Raw genomic sequence first — 21,306 nt, 5'->3', positions numbered from 1 at the left:
AGACACCCAATAGTGATTACATCCTTCCATATAAGGTTGCGTCAGGAAGGGCATCCGGCCGTAAAACAAGGCGAAATCCACATGTGCGACAAAGTTCACACCTGCGACTCCACCGGTGTGGGAAAAGCGGTAGAAAAAGAAGAAGATTAAAGCCTACTTTCTACTTAATAAATATCGTATGTCAATAATTTTGAAATCCATGAGGATTGCCTTATAGGACGAGGATATAGCTAATAGTATAAATTTTATTTTACTATTGTTAACGATCCTTTTCGGGCAGATAACCTAATTCCCTTAATAAATTGGTTATCCAAATTAAATTTCTTACAAAAGTTGTGAAATGTGTGAGTAGTGGTGCCTCTTACTCCTATCATCAATCCTAGAATATCTATGGAGTCCAGATGATATTTCTCAGCGTAATATGGAATCGTAGATTCATATGTGTCATATTTCTCCTTGTATACATCATGTGGTTTAGTGGATGTTGGGTGCTGCCTCAGTTCTAGTTGTGGGGTATATTATGTACCTTTCACTTGAACCCGGGGGTATACTGTAGCTATCATATCAGTCCGCCGGCTTGACCCAGCCTCAGACAATAGATGTACCTTCTTGTAGACTGTATAATGGTTTCCCCTTAGGGCTTCAGCAATCATAGATCTTATACGATGATTTAATTTCCGTAGGGTGTCATTAAATGGACAGGAACTCAAGACGTGCCCAAGTCTTTCAGTCTCATCGTGGCAACGCCGACAGTGGTTATTGACTTGGGACATTCCAGGTAATGCACGAACTGGAACTACATTAGCTGTCAGTTTTATGGCATTCTCCCAGTCGCTGCTGGTTAAACCTTCGGGTTTTCTTAACCACTGATTGCTTGGTGTGTATTCCTTATTCCCCTTTTGCGCTAAGGCACACCGGGCATAGAATTCTTTCTCACGGAGTTGTCGTAGGAGTGAGACCTTGAGTGATTCATATTCAGTATTCAGGAATAAGCCAAGTTTTCCGAAGCACTTCTCTGTTTCTATATGGATATTCTGGTATGGTTAATGTGTATATTGTTGGATCGATGAAGAACTTTGCATGATTTATGTGCTGTAGATAATCTTCCCAACCGCACTTGAAAAGACAGAGTCCTTTGCACTTTATATCGGAGTATAACATGCTGACTGGCGTATCTACTGGAAGCTGAAGAACTTCTTTCAAGCTGCTTTTGATTAGTTTGTTAGTATCAGCTAGGAAATTCGTAGATATTCGATGTAGAAGTGTAATGTGGTATTTGTGGAACAAAGATGGGGAAGTGTAGGTTGATAGCACATTAAATTTCTGGCATGGTTGCAGTAGTGGAGTTGATGCTAATGCGTCCTAGTTTACTATAAAGTTTTTCCATCGTTAATTTGGCATAAAATACAGTAGCGTGGTTATAGTTTACTCCGAGGTAGCGGATTGTCTCTGCACGGATTATAGATGTAATTTCATTGTAAGCATATAATTTTAGAAATTTGTAGGTTGGAGTTTCTTTTACTATGGAAATGGATTTGGATTTGTTGATGTTGATAGTTAGACCAATTTTTTCGAATCTCTTGATGGCAATTTCAGTGATCTTTCTAGTTGAAGTCTCGTTTTTGCTACAATCAGCGTATCATCAGCAAAGCCTACAGTGGTCACGTTAGGAAGGCCCGGCATTATACCATATCCATGTTCTTCTGTAACTCTGTTGATAAAAGTTCTTCTAGAATATGGTCAGTTGCAATGTTGTGAAACGCCGGTGATAAGGGCGAACCCTGCATTATACCTTTATTGAAAACAATTGGTTGGGCTTTCTTGTCATGCGATTCTATTTGATTCGTATTATTAGTTTTTGGGTAGTGTCATTATTAGGTCAGCCAGTTTTGACGGCAGGGCGAGGGAGGAGAGGGCATTGCTCAAGTGTTTATGCCCTACCTTATCAAAGGCCTTAGTGATATGCATGAATACTAGGTTACAGTCAACCTTTTGGTGTTTGGCTGATGTTAGAATAAAATCCAAGATGGAAGTGTTGATATGAGTGCCAGCAGAGTTTGGGAAACCACATTGATTGTCTTTAAAGCTCACTTAGCTACGTAGTCGTGTATCTAATAAGCGCTTCTCAATATTGAATAAATGGTTATTGGTCTCCAGTAATTTAGATCCATGGGATATCCTCCTTTATAGATAAGCACGGTGCTAGCTCTCTTACGAAACTCAGGCATCAATGTTTTTCTTGTATAAATCCAGTAAAAATCCAATTCGGCAAATAAGTGTGAAGAATAGAATTTGCTTTCCGTGTGTCACTGTCAATTCTGCTGGAAACTGATTGGACGAAGCCACAATAATTAGGTCAGAAAAGGGATTACCGCCGTTTCATTGGAAGGATTAGTTAAAATAATCCTATGTAGAGTGCATTTTAACTAATACTCTCCAATTTAATTCTAGTTTGATTAATAATTTACATAACATGATGGATGTAAAACTGAACGAAATATAGTGCTCTGCTTTAAATACCAAGTATCATGAAAATATACGGATAAGCTTTCGCTTTTTCACGGGATAGCTTCATTATAAGAGCGTGGAAGAATAATTAATAGTTCATTATCACTGACCCAAGCGTAGTACGTAGTTAACGATGTAACAGGCAGTAATAAACATGCATAGCTTGAAATTGTAATGTGTTCAGGTGGAGTAGTTCTAGCCATGGGGTATTTCCATCCACCTTCCTTTTTACCATTGCATTGTGTACGAAAGAATAATTAAGTAGGTTTATTCAAGAGCCATTATGCCGGTTGCAGGTGTACTAACAGAAGAAATTTGTTGATATTCGTCGCAGGGGTGGAAAGAAAGGTAGACACAAAATACTCTATAGACAGACTAATCCAAGCCGACCTTATAAGTTAAATATAAGAGAACGATGCATATAAGAATTGTGTAATGAAAAGTGTCTTCAGAACAAGGGTCGAGAACTGTAATGCTTTATCCCTGAAAACGGTAATAATAATAATAATAATAATAATAATAATAATAATAATAATAATAATAATAATAATACAGCCGTAAAATATGTCAGCTATGTTGGAAACATAAGTTTGGTGATAGGTTTCATCACGGTTACATTTGAAATCATGTTAGTGAGGAATTTGCTAACTTAACTTTGGCAAATATTTAAGAAAACTCTACTGCTTTAATGGAGATTTAACTTATTAGGACCGAGCGAGTTGGCCATGCAGTTAGAGTCGCGTGCTGTGAGCTTGCATTCGGGAGATGATTGGTTCTAATTTCACCATCGCCAGGCCTGAAGATGGTTTTCCATGCTTTGCCATTTTCACACCGAAAACCTTTCCATCCTAGCGTCACCGAAAACCTTCATTGTGTTCATACAACGTTAAAGCACTAGCGGAAAAAACATATTGGGGTCAGAGATGTAACTTTTCAATTTAATCTTTCTTCTGTATCATTACTTTTTCTTCAGATCAGAAAATTATTTTCAATTAACAGGTCTTGCGACTAAATGATGTAACATGTACATATGAATTATAAACTTCTCCAACGTATTAATGAATATGCCTATTATCTTTTTACCAAATGTCTTTTCTTTTTCATTTTCTCCAGAATTGCTGTTAGGAAAATAATAAGAGTTTTCAGTACATTGACGTTTTGCATACAGGTCTGTTTCTTCACAAAAATAATTCTAACTCCGTTTGGATGAGGGACGCAGACGAAGAATACACCCACGGCATCCTCTGCCTGTCGTAAGAGGCGACTAAAATTAGCGACCAATGGATGATCGAGTTAGAACCATGAGATTACTTGTAATTAATACCACCGCGCGGGGAACACAATGGGTCGCTTTTATTTGCGCGTAGTACCACTATCCTAGGTACAAAATAGGTTTGTGATTAGTAGCAATAGAGTGCGCTGTCGGCTTTTAGAGTACCTGTGATTAGTACCACTATATGAGCGACACCATGATTCTGGCTTGCCTATGATTAATACTCACTATATGAGGAACACCACAGGATAGTACGAGTCCCTGTGGTTAGTGCACTTATGTGATGAACACCGTTGGTTTGCGTTGCCTGTAAATTGCGCCACAATGTGCGAAACACCATACTAGGTCTGTGTTACATCTGCGAATTTCATTACCTGTGAGTAGTACCATAATGTGTGGAATACCGCGAGTCTACGCTACTTTTGATTCCTAACGCAACATTAGAAATACCATGGTTCTACTTTCCTAGCGATAAGTACCATTATGAAGGGCCGATGACCTGGATTTTGGACCCCTTTAGACTAAAAGTATCCTCGATTCTGTATTGTGCTATAGAAGCAGTCCCTTAGTCAGTAATACTCTTGTTATACGTCAGTTTCTGTGCATGTGAAGCATTGCGGGTTGGATCTACTGATTGTTTTAAGTTCATATCCATCCTTTCATTCTTCATCCTCACATTTAGAATTCTGCTCAGTGGAGGATTTTGGACTTTTAATTTGTCAGTACATTTCGTCTCCTTTCGTACAATTGGGGGCCGATGACCTAGATATTAGGCCCCTTTAAACAACAATCATCATCATCATCATCAAGCTAATTCTACCAGAATTGTTACTTCAACAACTGTAGCCCCCTGTGGGTGGGGGCGGTAGAATAACACCCACGGTATCCCCTGCCTGTCGTAAGAGGCGATTAAAAGGGGCCCCAAGGGCTCTGAACTTTGGAGCGTGGGTTGGCGACCACGGGGCCCTCAGCTGAGTCCAGGCACTGCTTCCACTTACTTGTGCCAGGCTCCTCACTTTCATCTATCCTATCCGACCTCTCTTGGTCAACTCTTGTTCTTTTCCGACCCCGACGCTATTAGGTTTGCGAGGGCTAGGGAGTCTTTCATTTTCACGCCCTTCGTGGCCCTTGTCTTTCTTTGACCGATATCTTCATTTTTCGAAGTGTCGGATCCCTTCCATTTTTCCCCCTGATTAGTGTTATATAGAGGATGGTTACCCAGTTGTACTTCCTCTTAAAACAATAATCACCACCACCACCACAACAACTGTAGACCCTGTGCTTAACAATGTTTATTAAAATTGAGTGGTTAATGGTACGCTTGTACAATGGCTGAACCGCAAGCCGATTTATTCTTGTTTCACACCCTGGTGACGTCGAGCGGGATTTTTGATCGGACCGGAGCATTGTCACGAGAAGTCCTTACGAGCTTAATTCCCGGGCCAAATCGTAGGCTGTGCCTGTATTGTAAGCCGACACGAACATGAAACGGTAGCATTGAAAATAAATATGTATGATATCGTATAAGAGCGAATACCTTCACATTACACGTTTTAATTATCTTTAGTACAACTCGTAGGTACAAGATAATTAAATACAGGAAAGGACTATTGAAAGATATTAATATTCATGCAAATTGGTGTTCAGCCACCACTTTCGATATTGACTCTAAAGTTTTTAGTATCAGAGGCTGTGATATAGAGAATGATACACCAGCTACATAAAATGCATGATGACACGTAACCTTTCTAAAAGTGATAATCCTAATGTCGATATTTATATTCTTGCCACTGATACATCAGGAAGGTAAAACCGAGCGAGATGGCTGTACGGTTAGGGTCGTGCAGCTTTGAGCTTGCATTCGGTAGGTGGTTAGAATCTCACTGTCGGCAGCCCTGAAGATGGTTTCCCGTGGTTTCTCATTTTCACACCAGGCAAATGCTGGGGTTATATCTTAATTAAGGCCACGACTGCTACCTTTCCATACTTCCGTTGTCGAAGACCTTTGCTGTGTTAATGCGACGTTAAACAAGTAGGAAATAAAAATCAAATCATTAAAAATCATTAAATTACAGTTGTAATGACGAACTGCTAATGAGATCCATGGATTGTTATTGCTCATTTATAATCAGCGATTATGGCCTTTATGGCCTTTTTTCATATAAAATTCCTCAAAACTATTTCAAATTATTCCTTAAGTTAAAACAGACGAATTTTAACTTTTATGTGTGAAAAACTATGCTGTATGTCCGACAGCTTGGTTGAATGGTCAGCGTCGAGGCTTTCGGTTCAGAGGGTTCCGGGTTCGATTCCCGGTCATATCGGAGATGAAAATGAAAAATCCCCCGCCTGTTTGCAGTCATTCGACCGGGTCAGGAATGGAATGAATGAAGCCCGCTCTAGCGGCGAGGATAGAAAATATGCCAGCTGACGAAGCCTGTCGCACTCATCTGGGGCAATAATAAATGACTGCCAAATGAAATTATATTTTAATGGAGAGTGCTGCTGGAATGAAAGATGACAGGGAAAACCGGAGTAACCAGAGAAGAACCTGCACTTCCTCCGCTTTGTCCAGCACAAATCTCACACGGCGTGACCTACTAGCGGCGTATCTGAGATGTTAATATATAATTAATTTAGTGTGGCTACTTCTAGCCGAGTGCACCCCTTGTAAGACAGCCCCTCCGATTAGAGTGGGTGGCATTTGCCATGTGTAGGTAACTGCGTGTTATTATGGTAGAGGATAGTGTTGTGTGTGGTGTGTGAATTTCAGGGATGTTGGGGACTACACAAACACCCAGCCCCCGGCCATTGGAATTAAACAACTAAGGTTAAAATCCCTGACCCGGCCGGGAATCTAACCCGAGACCCTCTGAATCGAAGGCCAGTACGCTGATGATTCAGCCAACGAGTCGGACATCGGAGATGTTGATAGCGTGTGATTAATTCTCCTGGCTCGGCGACTGGGTGTTTGTATTTGTCCCAACACTCTCCTCTTCATTATCAGACAAAACATCACGCTTCCAGCCATCACAGAAACACGCAATAGCGATTACATCCCTCCTCATAGGGTTCGCGTCAGGAAGGGTCAAATCCACATGTGCGACAGCGTTCGCACCCGCGACAAGGCGGTAGAAGAAGGAGAAGAAGAAGAAGAAACTGAAAATGAATTGTCCAGCCCCTCGGTGTAGGGGGAAATGCGCCCGCCTGTCACCCGGCGGGCCCGGGTTCGATTCCCGGCTGGGTCAGGGGTTTTTAATTGTAAATGATTAATATCCCTGGCCTGGGGATTGGGTGCTTGTGTCGTCCTTAACTCTCCTTTCCTCACATTCAACACTGTACACTTCCTCCATTCCAATTACTCGCAGGTTCATATCACATGGTGCAAGTAGGGGCAAAATATCTCTATAAGTCGACGCCCCGAACAAATAGCATTAAAAAAAAAACTTTTGAGTTCACGACCCATACTTTGAGAACCAATATTTATAGGCATCCTTAGCAGCACGCAACATCTACAACACGAATAGACTGTAACAAACTATACGACTATACTTTTTAACCGATTGTCAATCCACAGCAAACATTCACTGAAGTTAACATTAATCGGAAATAGAGTAATTTAGGCAGTGATCTAGTTCAGTATCTTCCCATACTACCTGAAATTTCCTTGACGCCTGTCGGTTCTTTAAATGGAAGGCACATACCTGAGTTTTAGATGGGTTAGGCTTCAATTGGTTTCCTCTGTAGTAGTACAGATCAAGTCATGCTAAACAAGTTGACATTTCTCTAAATGAAACATGTCGACTCATTACTGGCTGCTTGAGACCAACTCCACGAGATAGAATCTACTGTTTGGCTGGAATCGCCCCATCAGATATAAGAAGAGAAGTTGCATCCATGAATGAGAGAACTAAAGCACTTGCCTCATGTGCACACCCATTGAATGGATATGAACCTGCCCACCGAAGAGGTCTAGGAGGAGTTTCCTGAATACAACCGAAGATTTAAACGAATCTGCTCAATACACAAGGTTGAGATTATGGAGAACTAGAAATCCTCAACTTGCTGGTTGGATGCTACCAATTGAACATCTCCCCCTAGGACACGAGGAACATTGGTCTACGTGGAAATCGTTGAACAGGCTTCGCACTGGGGTTGGTAGATCAAGAATCAATATGGTAAAGTGGGGCTTTCCTGGCACATCCAGACAATGTGAATGTGGTGAAGACCAAACCACAGCCCATTTCGTGAACTGTAGTAAATGTCCTGTAAGTTGCACAATAGAGGACTTGATGGCTGCGACACCTAATGCCCGTGATTTGGCGAAATTCTTGTCAGACACTATTTGATATGTATGTCATTAAGTACCATTATGCTGTGTAAAATGTATGCTTCTGATACGAATAAATAAATAAATAAATAAATAAATAAATAAATAAATAAATAAATAAATAAATAAATAAATAAATAAATAAATAAATAAATAAATAAATAAATAAATAAATAAATAAATAAATAAATTAATTAATTAATTAAAAACGATTTTGAATTAGCCTTTAGACGTAATTATTTCATTGTTTTTAGGTGTGTATTACAAATAAAAATGGTGTCATGCAGCGTTTTACTGGAGAAATTAATAAATACTGTATTCCGGATTACAGCAAGAGTGCTTTCTGGTAGAGAGAATGTTTCGTAAGAGCGACGCGTTTCTAGTAATTCAGTTTACTCGTACCTGGCTTGTTGCGGTGGTTGAGTGGCTGTATACAAGGTAATAAAAGTTGAACAATGGAGTCACGCAACTCGTGTTGAACAAATATTTGACGTGTATACAACATGTTAATTACTTTCCCGTGTTAATGAAGGCCGCATTGGACACAGGTACACGAGGGCTTCCAGCTTTTGAAAGATTCACACTTTATCTCTACATGTATGTGGTTAAGCTTTAAAATGGGAAATAACATAATGCGTGCGACACATAGATGGATGAAAGGATTAACAATGTTTTGCTCCTAGTTTCAATACTGGATACTAAGTCTAAGTTTTGTAAGGCAAGGGAGGTGGCGAAGGATAAAAGTTTTACGAAAGTATTTTTGACGGAAATATACTGTATGTCGAGATAGTGAAATTCAGTCTCAACTAACAATATGTATATTCCTTAATTAATCCCTTACCGTAAGTTGGGAAGGACAAGCCGTGGTAATAGAAGGGCATAATTCCAAAGTGACTCATCTCATAGAAATACTATTTACACCTTGTGTGATGGGAGCGGAAGAATACCATCCATGGTATTCCCGTGCCTGTCATAATAGCTCCAACAGCTCTTCGTTTGCTAGCGTGGGTTGACGACCACGAGTTCCCTAACTGAGTCTAACATTCTTCCGCAACGTGTGCCACCCTTCTCGCTTTAATATTTCCTCTTCGCCCTGCCTTGATTACCTCTTATTTTTTCGCATCCCGACGGTGTTAGGTTTGCAAGGTCCAGGAGTCTTTGATTTTCACACCATTGGGGGCTCTTTCATTTCTTTCCTTTTCCCCATCCTTCATTCTTTGAAGCACCGGATGTCTTCCATTTTTACTCTGATTAGTGTTAAGATAGGTTGGTTGCCCAGTTGTACTTCCTCTTAAAACAAACACCACCACCATGAAGTACTATTGAACGGGAATTTGTAGTTATGATACAGAACTTGGTTTCGCTGTGCAGCTAAATCACGTAAAATCAAACCTTAATGTAATGTTGGAAAAAAATAATAATAATTCACACCCAGTTTTAATAATAAGGCACACATCGTTCTGTACATTTTTCCTAAAGCTTCTTCTCTGTTTACAACTTTTGAAGTGACTTGTTCGTATTCATGGAAAAGTCTGCTTTTGAAAACACAGTGCCGTATAATCAGCGCTTAGTTAGTGAGTAAATGGACAGTAGCTTGAAACATTCACGAACATACACCAGGGAATCACAGTCCATTCGATTTTATGATTTTAATGTCATTTTGTGATATAGAAATTTTCATCCTCTTGTGTATAATCTAACATTTGCAAAACATACAGTCGTAAGCGCTGAAAAATAGGCATCGAGTCCTTTTATTTCCTCCTTTTCTTCATTGGCAGTTTTTGAAGCAGGCTGTGTGCTCAAACTGTTAAAAATTTTGCTGCATATAATGCTTCAGGTCCAATTATAGTTTGATAATGTCTATGTTTTTATTATTATTTTTTTTAATTTTTTTAAACTCCATGAATAAATGGTTTACATGCTGAATTTGGTCTTAAGGTTCCTGGGTTTGACTTGCAGCCGGCAATTGTCATTATATTCAGACTTAAAGATGATATCTGTACGCATAGTTGTCGATTGATAGCACGCCATTTAAAGCATGTCAATCCGAATCTGATTCAAAATATATATAAAAAATTACTCTTGAAAGGAAGTTTTCATGACCGCTGGTATCGTGATCACAACAACGCGACCTCCCAGTTTTACGTGACTGTGGATGTCGAGATAATAGCCACATCTCCAGTTTTACGTGACTGTCGATATCGACATAATAGCCACATCTCCAGTTTTACGTGACCGTCGATATGGAGATAATAGCCATATCTCCAGGTTTAAGTGACTGCCGATGTCGAGGTAAGTGCCACATCTCCACTTTTACGTGACCGTCGATGTCGAAATAATATCCACATCTCCGGTTTTACGTGACTGTCGATATCGATATAATAGCCACATCTCCAGTTTAACGTGACTGTCGATGTCGACATAATAGCCACATCTCCGGTTTTACGTGACTGTCAATATCGATATAATAGCCACATCTCCAGTTTAACGTGACTGTCGATGTCGACATAATAGCCACATCTCCGGTTTTACGTGACTGTCAATATCGATATAATAGCCACATCTCCAGTTTAACGTGACTGTCGATGTCGACATAATAGCCACATCTCCAGTTTTCCGTGGAATAAAACCACATTTACTGTGCTTTCAATTCTTTTTTTTCTTTTATCACTGTATATCTTGAATTTGTATTCGCTCAATCAGTAGAACTTTGGATCCACTACAGCTTCACTCGTATGGCTTCTACATGTGTAGTCTAATATTGTAATGCAATGAGGAAATAGGTGAGGTCAATGTATTTTGGCACACAACTAGAATAACTGAAAATAAACATCTATGACCTATGTAGTTTATTAAAGCCAAATTAGTTGCTGCTTAATGCCACGAGGTCATCAGAATAACGATGAAGTCTCCGCCTTAACACTAGAGTTTCATGACGGGTTTTGCTGTGTTTTGAATGAGACAACTCCTGTGTTGATCTCGTGTGACTCAAATTCGTTCCAATTTATTGAACAGAATTGCAAATCCTTGGACGATCCCGGATTTTAACCCGGAAATTTGAGTAAAAGTGAGGTACGGTACAACTTCAACTTGGGACTGTCTACCACACAAGGTAAGGACAACAACAATTCAATTTTAAAAATAGAATTATTATTAGGCGTAATAGAACTTCCTCCAATGAGGAGGCTGTCACAAGGACAAAGTATATCGACTACAAAATATGTCTTCCAAGTTATTGGTGAACTTGCTAGATTGTGCCAGATAGAATTAGAAATGTTACAAGGCTCAGAAATAAATTTGGAAATTATAGTATGATGTACAGCTCGTCAAATGTTACATACATGACTGCGGAGTATGGTGGTTGAACCTTGTATTGCGGCTATAGCAATGTTGTGAATTCGTGTCCGGTTGAGACGAAGAAAATCTCACAGCTGTACAAGAAATGTATGGATTGTTCCTCGAGCACCGATCATGACTCCGTGTGCGGAGATGTTGTCTAGGTGATATATGCTTTGATAATAGTTATTACTAACAAATACATCGCAGTTGGGAAATATTCCGGTGACAATGCTAACTTACAGCAGGGTAATAATAAAGTAAAGGTAAAACATAGCTACACAACAAGAAGAGCTACAACATCAACAAGAGTACAACAAGCAATTCCATGGAAAGAAAATATTACCTGCAAGAAATACTATTAGTTTAACATTCTAAATACAGCAAGCTCGTATACAAATTCACACACAACGTATTTCCTGTGCTTAACACTACGGCTTACAATAGGTTGAGCTTGCTACATTACAACACAGGCATATACAAATTTACACGTACCTTAAATATTTCAAAATATTACACTATGATTTACAGTAGATTGAGCGGTCCAATTACTATTACCTTAGCACTGTAAATACAGCACGTTCATATACAAATTCACACATACCTTCAATCATTCAGATGCCTTAATACTACCATTCACAGAGGATTGAGCGTTGCGTTAATATATAACACGCCGGGCTGATTGGCTCAGAGGGTTAAGGCGCTGGCCTTCTAACCCCAACTTGGAAGGTTCGATCCTGGCTCAGTCCGGTGGTATTTCAAGGTGCTCAAATACGACAGCCTCGTGTCGGTAGATTTACAGGCACGTTAAAGAACTCCTGCGGGACTAAATTCCGGCACCTCGGCGTCACCAAAGACCGTAAAAGTAGTTAGTGGGACGTAAATCAAATAACATTATTATTATTATTAATATATAACACCATCACACAGACATTTACACATAATTTACAGAATGCAGGAATATATTCTTTAAGCACCTTACGTTTTTGGAAAAAACTCAATGGCACTTGCAGGCTCTTTCTTTTTCCGCCTTAATACCACGTCTCAACACCATGCACCCAACGCAAACTCTGGCCTCGGTGGCATGTTTGACATAGAAACAGGCAGATACTCCTTGTATCACTTCCCACTCCTCCCCGCTACAGTATCTCTTTTCTTCTTAGAAATTAATAGCATCACGGAGGAAATGTGGATTAGTGACAATTGCCACAGTGGGAGGAGCGGGCTTCGGCCCTCTCCCGAAAAATGTAGCCCCTTCCAGTAGCCTCAGCAGACCAGTTTATATCCGGAAGATTTAAGTCACCTGCAATTATAGAACTTGTCTGCATATTATTGCCTGTACACGTAACATCATGCAGCCTATAGAGTACCGAGAAGTTGTTACCAGGCACCCTATATATTTTTATTATTTCGTCGTTGCCGGGACGAAACCTCCTATGTGTTAATATTTTTGGAGATATACTGACCCGCAACACATACGTTGTGAAGAGCGAGAATGCATTGACAACTGTCACACAGTATTGCACCTTAGATGACAGAACCTTACCGGCCAAAGTTCTAAGCTAAAATATTTCACATAGGAGGTTTTGTCCCGGCAACGACGATTTGAATAAGTTTGGCATTCCCTTGTCCCATGATTTGCACATACAGCATTTCGTGATCCTCGTCAACCCATTTTAAATAACTATCTATGTTCTTTCACACACAGATAAATGCCCCGCCACCTCTTGACACTCTGTACCTTCTACAGATATATATAATGAAATCACCCTGATTACTTCGCTACTATTAACATTCCCATTCAGCCATGACTCTGTACAAATGACAATATCCACATAGTATGGTTAAGTAAGATTCCAAAATTCAGTAAATTTATTTAACATGCTTTGACGATTTATCTGCTGTAGTCTTAGGGCCTTACCTCCATAGTCATTGTGGCTGTTCATTGCATGTCGTCAGCTCCAGTTGGCTGCCCTCCTCCACCTCCAGTCTTCCTCATCTTTGCAGGCAAGACTCAATAACTCTCTTGTGCATGTTTCGTAACTCGTAGGAGCCTCGCCGGTTCAGATGCAGTCCGCCCCGCGGGAAGTCCCCGTTTCCTATCCAGCAATCCGTCTCCACACACACCATGTCTAGTTGCTGACACACGCAGTCCATTCGGTCGTCCACAGCTTTCACCCGCTCTAGAGGTACGTCTTTCCTTCACACTGCGCCACTAAGTATGATCTTCGCATTCTTAAAATTTTTCTTAGCTGCATTCGCCAGTTCATACATCTCTCCCATTAAATAGTATACTGACACTTTTATTCTGAGATCATTGGTCCCTACATGAAGCACTAACGCTTGCACATCGACAGTATCTTCCACTCTTCCAACCTGCTGAGACAACTGCTCAGTTTTTATTCCCGGATAGCCCTGTATTTTTTACCAGTCCTCTTTGAAATGTCACCACTCTAGCGTATCATCGAGTCACCCATCATGAGTACGTCACGTGAATTTTTTACGATCAAATCACTTTCCTCCACTGAGTCAACTGTAGGAATATAATCAGGTTCTGTTTCCTTGGTACTCTTCATGCCATTTTTTATCTGTGCTTTCACTGTTTCTTCGAAATCTGCAAGTTTCTGCTCTAGATTCTCTATTTTAAAGCCTCCCGCCTTGATTTCTTCCCTCATATTTTCCACAGTGTCACAAATTCTACAAAACCAAACGTTGTCCGGACAATCCTCTTTCTTCACCTTAGCTCAGCCAAAGTGGAACCACTTTGAACATATCACACACTTGATTCCATTCTTTTAGTTCTTGCTACACGTTGAGCACTTAATTGCCGTCGCTCCTGTAGGGTCCTGAACATCACACTCCACTGCAGGTCCTGGGTTCAACTCAACACCACCAATAACCAATAAGGCCGATATAACAACTCCCAGGAACTACAAGTTACTAGGTCCGGAAAGACCGCACTGTCGCGGGAAGGAGGGCCTCACACGCCCGGACTGTCCTTGCCGGTAAATTTCCAACGCACAACCCATGATAACTTGACTTCAGAGCGCTGGAGAAACACGTCCGTCCACTTCAACAGGTTACTCACTACTCTCTCAACAGCTCACTCACTACTCAGAATGCCGTAATTTACGGACGGTTGGTAAATCGACTTCTTCTCGCCGTCAACCTCTTCAAGTTGGCCAACGTTCGACTCGAAACGTACTGTAGATCAGTGATAAGATCCTCCCAAGTCAAAGGCTATATTGCAGTTTGTTGCTGCCTGATATTTACAGTGGTAAATGCCACGCTACCGGGCAAAAAAATGAATTAAAATCTAATATTGAACCATCTACCTCCAGAGTAAATTTACAATTAGCAAATCCAGCAAAATTTCAATAGTAGTCATTCTTTGTATGGAAGAATACATAACGTATTGTTTTATGGAACACTTGATCCGTAAATTCCGTTGGGTCACTGTGTTTATTTCTGTCAAATGTTCATTTTTTTGAGTTGTGCTGTTAAGGATTTGACCATGCCGGTGATTTTTAAAGTACGCCAGCCTCATGTCGGTAGATTTACGGTACGCAAAAGAACACCTGCGAGACGAAATTCCGGCATATTGGCGTCCCAGAATGCCATAGTATTTCGTTGGGTGTAAAATATTATTATTATTATTATTATTATTATTATTATTATTATTATTATTATTATTATTATTGTCAAATACTGTATTAGAAGTTCTAGGACATTATTTCCGGCCCCACAGTGTAGGAGTAGCGTGCCTGCCTCTTACCAGGAGGTCCTGGGTTCGATTCCCGGCCAGGCAAGAGATTTTTACCTGAATCTGAGGGCTGGTTCGAGGTCCACTCAGCCTGCGTGATTACAGTTGATGAGCTATCTGACGGCGAGATGGCTGCCCCGGTGTATATAGCCAAGAATAACATTCGAGAGGATTCGTCGTGCTGACCGCATGACACCTTGTAATCTACAGGCCTTCGGACTGAGCAGCGGTCACTTAGTAGACCATGGCCCTTCAGGGCTGTTATGCCATGAGGTTTAGTTTGGTTTTATTATTATTATTATTATTATTATTATTATTATTATTATTATTATTATTATTATTATTGTTGTTGTTGTTGTTGTTGTTGTTGTTGTTGTTGTTGTTGTCAAATACTGTATTAGAAGTTCTAGGACATTAAAAGGTTGCATTAAGATAGCCCCAAACCGTCGAGTGGAATTCATCATTCATTACTATAGAACCCTATAGAGGAAAAGGGCTGTGTTTAAGTCCTTGTTTATATCTCAAAATCTCATATTTAAAGTGTGAATCTACTATGTTTCCTGCTCTCAAATATTTTTTGAAGAACAGTTTTCTGCTTATAAACGAGTTAAATTTGCCTTTTTTCTCCTTTATACGAACATCACCTTCTGGATATCATCAAATAAGTTACCTAAGAGCCACACGAAAATGATTTCATTTCTTATCATCGTCCAACAAATACAAATAGAACACCTTAAACATTCATAAATAAAGCCGTTGATTTTAAACGTTTGGTATGCTAATATCTACATAGGGGTGTGCTCGAGTTAAACGGTACAATGTTATTGTGTAAGTTAACTCTTCAAACGAGTAGTGTATTTTTATTGCCTGCTCGTCTCAAAGCGAGAGCTTCCTGATGTGTCATGATGTTAGCGATGGTACGGCTGATAATGACCCTCTATGTCAGTTGTTCCGTGACTAATCTCCCTCAGGAAGTCAGGTAACTCAGAGCTACTGTCGGGGTATCTTGACAGGTGTGTGTTGGTGCGTGCGCGATACATCGGCATGTGAGGGTGTGGTGTGCGTGAAGCAGCACGCGACCAGCAGCATGGACGGCACTAGATAAAGTGTCCAAACGACTCGAATATATCCTAGGAGTGTTGTTAAAGAGCAGCTATTTGTAACAGTCCAATTTAACTGTAGAATCTATTAGTATAAAAGCCAAATACCCGACCTCATAATAACACGTCGCTTAGAAAATTTGGCTAAATTTTATGCAGGCAGGGTTTTAGTTTAGATCCAGCCGTGAAGTTCGAAGTTAATTCAGACCATCCACAGGAGGCTGACAACCAGAAGAAGACTATCTACGAACCTACAGTGTCCTATTGTAAAAAAGAGTACAACTTTGAATATATTGAGGTGATTTGATAGATGGTGGGTGCTCGAGGAACGATACCGAACATTTTTTAAAAGACCTGCGAAATACTAGGCATCCCTAATAATACCATAAAATACACTCTAATCTTGGTAGTTAAAGGATCTGTCGCGATTTTACGAAATCACTTTCATGGTGTTATTGTCCTTAATCTCTTCTACTATTTTTCGGTCTTCTATCAGCAGTTGTATAACCATTCTTGTGCCTTTTTTATGCTTTGTCCCTGTGGTAGCCTTGATAATTTTCAGGAAGTTAATGAAATACAAATTAAAAATGACATTTTATATCGTGACCACAGCTTGTGATCCACCAGTTTTATTTGGAATCCAGCAATACGATTCGATTCAAAATTCATATTTTCAGTTGTCGATGTTCAAATCGCGGCCACCAGCGATTATGTCGCTTAGGTATTTCATCCAACATGACTGACCCTATGAGTAGCAAGACCTTGCTTAATAGCTGTGCTCCGGATGCCATTACCTGAGCCCAACTCATACATCAGCACAAAAACTCGCCTAAACGCTATAGTTTTCTCTGCATATTGTTTGCCTCTTTTTACGAAATAAACGTTACGTTGCATTGGAAACTGGCAAAACTGCTCCTAATTTTTGAAGTTACTCGGCACTCACTGGGAAAACGGGATTGTCCTGCTCTTAAAAATCGGGTTAGACTCGCACTGTTCGACGGCGCGACCTCGAGTCGATGATCTGTAATCCTTCTCAGAGGAAGAGGAACTCACCATCTGTAACTTTCCCTATTTATTGGTAAAACTTACGAAGGTAGTTTTAAATAGCCTGTATTCTAAAGAAGTTTGCCAATTACAGGTAAAAAATGTTTTCTCACACCCCTTTGAGTAACACCACCTTGTTTAATAGCTGGACGTTCAAGGGAGTCTATGTCTCAAGAGATTTTCTTTGCTGTATACAACCGTAAAACTCCGAAATGAACTTCCAACAAATTTATTTGCATTATTCACGGTGTAGCACCAATGTACGCTCGAACTTTCAGGAAACATTACTCACATGTATGAGAAGAAAATGCGATGCGTGGACAACTTCCAGAACATCCACAAATGGTACAATTGCAGTCTTTTCTCTCAGCGTTTTCCATTCGTTCTCTTCATTTGTCGTAAGCTGTGATTTCTATAAGAGGTATAATAGTGTTAAGTAGCTTGTTGTTGATCTTTACAGGATAGTTACTCCCTTATGCCCAAAGAACCCAATTTTGCGTAGAAAATTTGCACGTTCTAGATACAGTGAGTCAAAGTGAAACTCAAACATCACTATAACTAGTCTGTGTTCATGATTGGAGATGTGAACAATAATTTATGTTCGCAACAATAAGGGTATTTCTTGAATTATTAAGTCACTACAGGTTAGTTAGCGAATCCCTGAACTTAACAAGATATAACCGTTCTTTGTCTATATGTTAGTAGGTAATGTTAATATGAAACTCGCCCAGTTCTATATCAACAGGTAAGAGGGCAGCATAAATTATGCACGATTGTATTTCGACACCAAATTCAGTTTGTTGTGGTGAGTTGTGAAGTGCAGACAAGTCAGGCTGCTATCACGGGACGTCAAACAGGAATTAGTTTTCATTATAAATAAAAATAAATAGAAGTTGATTTATTTCGTACCTTAGTACAAAAATATACATTTGTTAAACCAGAACCAAGACTAAAATAAAGTAACAATTATACCTTTTTGTTGAATCAAAACATATTTTCCCCTAGTAAATGAGTTTCATCGAGCTCGATAATGATTTTTCAATATAACAGAGTAAAATCACTACGAAAAATTGATGTACTTGTAAACTGGACAGCTGTACAGTATGTTATAAACAGATATAAAAATACACGCAGCATTAAAAACGAAAACAAAGTGAGTGTGAGGAAAATTTTCAACTCCAGGGAGGAACGTTGGATCCTAAGACAAGTGAAGAAAAATCAAGCGATTTGTGCTCCGAAACTTGCTGTAATAGCTGAGGAACAAGAGAGCAAATCCAGAAACTATTCTACTTATCCTAAGGAAAAGTAAGACATGGAATAATAGCTGGGAAAACATTTGTTGGAGAGATTAATAGGAAGAAAATGTTCAGCTTCATTTAAGGAGCATACAAAAAACTATTTGACTGTTATTTTGGCAGATAAATGCAAATAATTCAATCTCATCAGATCAGATGGAAAAGTTACTGTCTGGAGGAAGCCAAAAGAGGAGACGAAAACTATCAATTGACGCCCTAATATAAAAAATGGTGCATATTAGCTAAGTAGAGCAGGAGCGTTGATTTTACTGATGAGAGTGCATCAAAATGTGTATCTAAATGTACCGAAGAACATTTACGACCTAGTACTCAAAATCTTGGAAAACTTGATCGCTTTATGTAGTACCCAGATAACGACCCCCTGTACAAAGCTCATAAAGTAAGGACGTGGCTGCTGTACAGTATATTTGTCCAAAAGTATTCGAGACATCTCCACAGACACCAGACTTAAATGTGATCTATGGTATTACTTTGAAGTAGCGATAAGAAAACCCCAACTTTGGACAAAGGTGATCTGAAAATTGCTTTATATGAAGAATTGAAGAAAATAGATCCATCCTATATCGAAAAGTTGATACAGTCTATGCCTCACCATTAAGAGCAGTGACAAATTCTAAATGGTATCCTACACAGTATCGACTGTTAAAAAGAATGTATTATTAGAGATCGCTAAGGAACTAATCGAAAATATTTGAGTTTAATTTTGACCTGTTCCATGCATATTTAATAATAACCTATTAATTTGTTAATAAGTATACGAAGTAATAGTTGATTTATTTCGTACTTTAGTAGAAAAATTTGTATTTGTTAAACCAGAATCAAGACTAAACTAAAGTAACAATTTTTTGTTGAAACTAAATGAACAGTTTCCCCTAGTACATGAATTTAACCGAGCTCGATAGCTGCAGTCGCTTAAGTGCAGCCAGTGTCCAGTATTCGGGAGATAGTAAGTTCGAAACTCGCTGTAGGCAGCCCTGAAGATGGTTTTCTGTGGTTTCCCATTTTCGCACCAGGCAAATGCTGGGGGTGTACCTTAATTAAGGCCACAGCCGCTTCCTTCCCACTCCTAGCCCTTTCCTGTCCCATCGTCGCCATAAGACCTATCTGTGTCGGTGCGAAGTAAGGCAAATAGTTAAAAAGCACTTTAGTTTCATTTTGATTTACTGTATAAGTATTGGTACGCATGTTTTAGGTTACGATATTCTATTTATATATTGTATTCATATGTACATACATTAATAGTGATTCCTTACGGCAGGTTATAGCTATATGTTTGTTAAAATCAAACCTGAAAGAGATAGAATCGTACCACACTAATTTTAAATTTATTTCATTTAAAATTTACATTAATTTAAAATAGTACTTATTTTTAATGCTCATTTTAGAAATTCTTTGTGCCTGTGATAGTGCCTATTTTCCATTAATTTGAGTGCTTTTAGGCGGATTATTTTGCGATTTCTTAGCCCCTAGCGTCTAGTCTCTATCGATAAAGGATCATGTACATTGACACAACCAGCAGCAATTTTCAGTTTATGCAACTCAGTAACAAATTAACCAAAAATGAGGCCTTCGAAGTTGTCTTTAATTTAGTGGCAAGGCCATGCTGGTTCCTGTTTTCTTGATGAAATCAGTACTTTATGTTTTGTCTTTTGACAAAAGGCAGAGCAAATATTAGCGTTCAAGGGAGTCTATGTCTCATTTATGGATGTTAAGAAATGTCTTTGCTGTATACAATCGTAAAACTCCGAAATGAACTTCCATCAAATTCATTTGCATTATACAGGATGTAACAATAAGGTAGGGCCAAGCTTTCAGGAACCCATTGTGAGTGGGGGACGCAGGCGAAGAATACACCCACTATGTAAGGAACAACACGGGATAGTACGAGTCCCTGTGATTAGTAGACCTGTGTGAGGAACACCAAGAGTTTGCGTTGCCTGTGAGTGGCGTCGTAATGTGAGAAACACCATAAGTCTGCATTATCTGTGCGTATTACATTACCTGTGAGTACTACCACATTGTGTGAAACACTGTATGTCTACATTCCTTATAATTAGTACCGCTACATGAGAAATACCATGGTTCTTACTGTCCTAGCGATAAGTACCATTATGAGCGGCCTATGACCTGGGTTTTGGACCCCTTCAGACAACAAGAATCAACGATTCAGGATTGTGCTTTAGGAGCAGCCCCTTGATCAGTCTATACTATTGTTTTAATATATATTCTAGGAAGGTGGGACATTGCGAGTCGAATTCACTGATTGATTTAAGTTCATAATCATTGTTCATGTTCTCTTGTTTCTGAATTCTAGTCAGTGGATTTATTCTGGAATTATTTCTCACTTCCAGTATTGTGATGTGGATCCGCTGATTATTTTAAATTCATGTTCATCCATTCATTCTTCATCACCACGTTTTGAATTCTGGTCAGTGGATGAGTTTTGTACTTTTAAATTGTCATTACATTTCGTCTCATTCTGTACCATTAGGAGCCGATGACCTGGAATTTAGGCCCCATTAAACAACAAGCATCAGGACACACTCCTCACGTAGAAGAAGAAAATATGTTTTGTGAATGTGGGTCCTGAAACGCTTTATTTCCATGATGGAAACCATTTTCTACAAATCTACGTA

This window comes from Anabrus simplex, chromosome 3 (genome assembly GCF_040414725.1).
Source record: "Anabrus simplex isolate iqAnaSimp1 chromosome 3, ASM4041472v1, whole genome shotgun sequence".
Lineage (NCBI taxonomy): Eukaryota > Metazoa > Arthropoda > Insecta > Orthoptera > Tettigoniidae > Anabrus > Anabrus simplex.
Note: the sequence above shows the minus strand (reverse complement) of the source record.